This window comes from Sinocyclocheilus anshuiensis, unplaced genomic scaffold (assembly GCF_001515605.1).
Source record: "Sinocyclocheilus anshuiensis isolate Anshui unplaced genomic scaffold, SAMN03320099.WGS_v1.1 scaffold2170, whole genome shotgun sequence".
In the NCBI taxonomy this organism is placed as follows: domain Eukaryota; kingdom Metazoa; phylum Chordata; class Actinopteri; order Cypriniformes; family Cyprinidae; genus Sinocyclocheilus; species Sinocyclocheilus anshuiensis.
In genome coordinates, this window is record NW_015558572.1 from 563,935 (window position 1) to 569,066 (window position 5,132).

Here is a 5,132-nt window from a genome sequence, read left to right on the forward strand (position 1 = left end):
AAACGGCCTCATAGGCGGGCTTTGGCCAATGAAAGCTGCGATGGATTCCAGACCTTCAGCCGTCAGTCTGAAGGTCTGGCTACGCGAGACTAGAGTGAGTCAGTCAACAAACATGTCCTCCCTGAACTGGCATTCATTTTTCGGCTATGTCCGATTCGAAAAGAACCGAACTTATTAGGTTCAGGAGACTTTCATCAGTCTGTTTAGTCTAATTGTTCATATGGCAACCAATTCAAGAAACATATTCACAACAGTTTTAAATTATATAATTATGTGTAAATAATAATATAACAAATATATTTTACAAAATATTAATGTATTCACAGTAAATACACCTATTTATTTACTTTATTTAAGGCAGAAACATTCTAAAGCTTGTGAACTGGTATTTATGTCACAAATACAATTAGAATTATATTTATACTACTCACCAGAGGTAGGTTGCCCTATTTCATAAGAATCATAAATAAACAAATAAATAAATACAGAGACTGAAATGACAGATTGCATTTAATTTTGACAGATATTTTAGTGTGATGCCAAAGATATAATCCCATGTTAACATAATAATACACTCCTAACTCTCGATTGCTAGTTGTCCAACTGCTGACATCCTCAAGATGTGATTATGAAAACACCTCTTCCCTGAGAGACCTATTTTCAGAGTTATCAAATAATATGTTTGCAGTTTCTTCAACTGTCTATGAAAAGCTTCTCAAATGTGCAAAGTTCTCAGGTGTGTCCCTTTCGGATGGCCGTGTACGATTTCGGATAACTGGCAGATTGCATTTGTACTCCACATATACATATCAATGGCCAAAATATGTGGACGTTTGATGTGGCGCTGTATTTTCAGCGCCATTTAATGGTGACTCAATGAAAGCAGGCATCTTTGTATGTGCAAAAACATCAAGTCTACGTTCCTGAAGCAATTACGACTGCCCCAAACTTCAAAATATGACTAGCTATTTGCCTCTAATTTAAGCCTGAACATTATTAGACATGCAAAAAACAATCAATGTCACATCTACAACATAAATTACCACATATGCACTCCAAAACAATCTGCATGCCACCTATATATATTTGTGCTTATGGATTGGGATTCCTGACATTTTGCTGCTCTTTAAAAGGCAGCCGTGAGTGAGCAGGCTGGACAGGGAGAAGTTATGAAATGGTGGAAGACATTTATCCATATGTCAGTGATAAGAGGCAACCTGTCAAAGGCTTGATGCCAAACTGCACCACCCGATGCGTAAACACTCTCTCCGACTGCATGCGGACAGTTCTTTTGTGCAATCAATGCCAGCTAGAGTCATTTTATAAATCATCGATAATAAACACACCTCCTTTCTCTTTCTGATTCCATCCTGTATCTGTCAAGAGCAAATTTGTCCATTGCCTAAGCAATGGAAACAACGTTGCGTTATTGACCACGCTGTCTGCATTTGTTTGTGTAAGTGACTGCTGTCATGATGGAAGCTTTGATGGAAATGCAGGGCTGTGACAAATGTTCCCCATTGACATGTTTACTAAATGTCCTTTTATGCAGCTGTAGCTATTAAATGCACACTTTTGAAAGATAAATGAGAATGCGTAATCATGTTTATGTATTCAGTGAGCAAATTTGTCCATTGCCTAAGCAGTGGAAACAACGTTGCGTTATTGACCACGCTGTCTGCATTTATGTTTGTGTAAGTGACTGCTGTCATGATGGAAGCTTTGATGGAAATGCAGGGCTGTGACAAATGTTCCCCATTGACATGTTTACTAAATGTCCTTTTATGCAGCTGTAGCTATTAAATGCACACTTTTGAAAGATAAATGAGAATGCGTAATCATGTTTATGTATTCAGTGGGATCCTGCTCTGTTATATTAGTCTGCGAGACCAGCTAGATCGGCTAGAACCATCTAATACTATTTTAAGAATTTTTTTTAGCAAGTTAGCAAATTGCCTGTGGCAGATTAGGTTCTAATATCTGTGTTTCCTCCAATGACTTGTTTTGCAAAATTTGATCAAGCCTTGGTAGCTATTGTGATTGCAAACGGCATTATGTTGCAGTAGCTCGGCCCATTAGAAAGACTTTAATTCTCACTATAGAGAGCTCACTGATTCATGAGGCCTAGAGGAGCAATAACTCAAGAGATTTATCCCTTGCTAACACGAGTTGCAAATGGGACAGCCAGGAGAAGCTATATATACTGTTGCTGCCAGTTAGCCAACATTTTAGCAACCAAACAGAGATGGATTTAGGAAGAATATTAAGCATGTTAGCATCTATATTTCTTCTAGCTTGTCGAAGGGGATTTTTGAGGGACAAAATTAGATTTAGTCTTCTTATAGAGAAGATAAATATGGGAATATGCTACAAAACATTGAACAAACATTTAATATCACAAAATATTTTCTAATTTTGTAAAAATTGGATGCACATACACAACTGTTCAAACGTTTGTGGTCAGTAAGATTTATTTATTTATTTAAATTAATACCTTTATTCGGCAGGGACACATTAAACTGATCAAGTCACAAGCAAAGGCATTTATAATGTTACAAAAAGTATTCCATTTTAAATAAATGCTGTTCTTTTGAACTTTCTATTCATCAAAGAATACTGTAAAAAGATCTGGTTTCCATAAAATTAGGCACCACAAATATTTTCAACATTGATAATTAAAGGAAAAGTATCTTGAGCACCAAATCAGCATATTACCTGGTTCCATCACAATTAATTAATATATGTATTATATAAAAGAGGAACTGAATGCTTAAATGAAAGCAGTCTTACTTATCTACTTTACATTTAACAACACATTCCTTTAACTAGCTTTCAAAGCAATCCATAAACACATAGTTAAGCTTTAACATTCTGTAGCAGCAATCAGTGATGTATCAGCCGAAACTGCTATGACAGAAAAAGCGTTAACTATACCCCATTCAAATTCTGCGTCGACTTTCTCAGATCATCCGATAGTTAAAATAATCACTCTGAGGGGAAAACGTAGTGAGCTTGTTGCTGTCTCTGAATGAATAGTGTGCCATGAAGTTCCTTTCTCATATTGATTAGCAGGTGAATGACTGAGCCAGTACAAGCCTATTATTTCTATTATTTATATGTCAGTTCTCTTTCCATCACAATCTGCTGAGGTTTTATGAGCTTTGAGTGTGTGTGCGAACAAGACTGCGGAAGAAATTGAGAGTTTTTACATTGTACTGTTTAATAAAAGCCAGCAAATAAACAATTAAAAATCAACTTAAATAATGAATATTAAGAGCAGTGCAATACAAGACTACTGAACCTTTGAAATAATATTTCATAAAAAAAAAATGGTTATGCAAATAATAACAATAACGCCCTTTTCTCTCTCAACAGGTATTCTATAATGGTAGGTTAAGTGCTGCATTCAAATGTCAGTTTATAATACCAGTTTTTGGTAAACACAGACAGCAGGTTACAACTCTTTTAACGAACACACACACACACACATTTCCATACATGCATACACAGTAAAACACACAATCTGACAGAAGTATAGATTAGATTAGAAGAGAGGAAGTGAGCACAGGTGAACCTCTACATATAGACTCTCATTTTGCTGGGAATTTGAGGAGAGATCACAGCAGAGTGGAAACAGCAATTTCTGAAAGAATAACAGAAAAAGGTCAAATGTCACAAAGCATGTCAACACCATTATGAAGCACATAATTCTGATATCTGACCCAAGTACAACAAGATACGAGAACATTTTCATATATATATATATATATATATATATATATATATTAGTACTGTCAGCGTGCTTACTGTACGACTCCTGTACGCCACCGCAATTGTCTTTACCTTGATTGCAGTCTTTATCCATCAAAACTTTACTAGCGAGACTGGTTATCCAGTCGAGAAACCGTAGTTTGCGTCTCATCTGGCCATACAGTGGCGGCAACATCTTTCCAGCCAGTTAAAACATTAACTGGTTTCAAAGCAAACTGTACATTTTATTATAAAAAAAAAATTCCTGAGGTGTGGTAATGTAAATTAGGATTTGTGGTCAGACAGGTAAAGTTTTTAGTGCAAGCCTAATTTTTTAACTGAAGTGGTTCATTAATCACGCAACTAGGCAATCCATAAAAGGCCATAGCTCGTCACTTTCATCTGAAATCATCCTTAGTCAGAGCGCAAACAAACCTTTAAGTAAATGAGAGTTAGGGAGGCATTATTCCCTGTCACTAGATGTGGGTTAGTATTCCATGCTTGCAACATCACACTTACATTTTCATCTTGTGTGGTGGCTACAACACACACACACACACACACACACACACACACACACACACACACACAAACAAACAAAAGTTAATATTTTATGGAAAACATGAAAAGAAAATAATACTTTTGTTTGGCAAGGATGTATTAAATTGACCAAAAGTAACAGTAAAGACATTTATAATGTTAATAAAAAAAATTAAAAAATTAAACAAAGAATGAAAGAATCCTGAAAAAATTCTACAAAAATAGGCAGCATAATAATAACCATTAATAATAACTGAGCACCGATAATAATTGAGCAACAAAATCAGCATATCAGAATGATTTCTGAAGGATCATGTGGCACTGAAGACTGGAGTAATGTCTGCTGAAAATTCAGTTTTCCATCACAGGTCACAATAAATTACGTTTTAAAATATATTCAAATAGAAAAGTTATTTTAAATTGTAATATTCCACAATATTACAGTTTTCACTGTGTTTGATCAAATAAATGCAGCCTTTCTGAGCATAAGAGACTTCTTACAAAAAAAAAAAAAAAACATAATTATTCCAAATAATAGACAATTTTTTTGTCCTGTTTTCCACCCCCCTCATCTGAACTTCATTCGGCACGGTTCCAGGATGTAGGTGGGCTATTTAATATTTTTCCTGTAATCTGTTTATTGTCAAGAGGGTGGGTAAACAAATACAACATTATATAATTATTAGGGCTGTCATCGTTAATGCGTTAACGCATGCGATTAATTTTACAATCCTTAATGCGTACAATTATTTTAAAACTATTTCTAACCCTAATTAACGCAAAATTACTGAAGCACAATTTCTATTCTAAGCCTTTAACCCAATTTTGCTACTCTGCTTGCG

At 35.2% G+C, this 5,132-nt stretch overlaps 1 protein-coding gene across 2 annotated transcripts in view; it reads right to left on the reverse strand.

Moving 5' to 3' along the window:
• Positions 1 to 3,478: 3,478 nt before the first annotated feature.
• Positions 3,479 to 5,132, reverse strand: part of tsnare1 (T-SNARE Domain Containing 1) — a 139,884-nt gene continuing 138,230 nt past the window's right edge. For both annotated transcript variants that reach the window (XM_016475270.1, XM_016475269.1), the window contains exon 12: positions 3,479 to 3,643. The gene's annotated coding sequence lies outside the window, so the exon portion shown is untranslated. The remainder of the gene's footprint in view (positions 3,644 to 5,132) is intronic.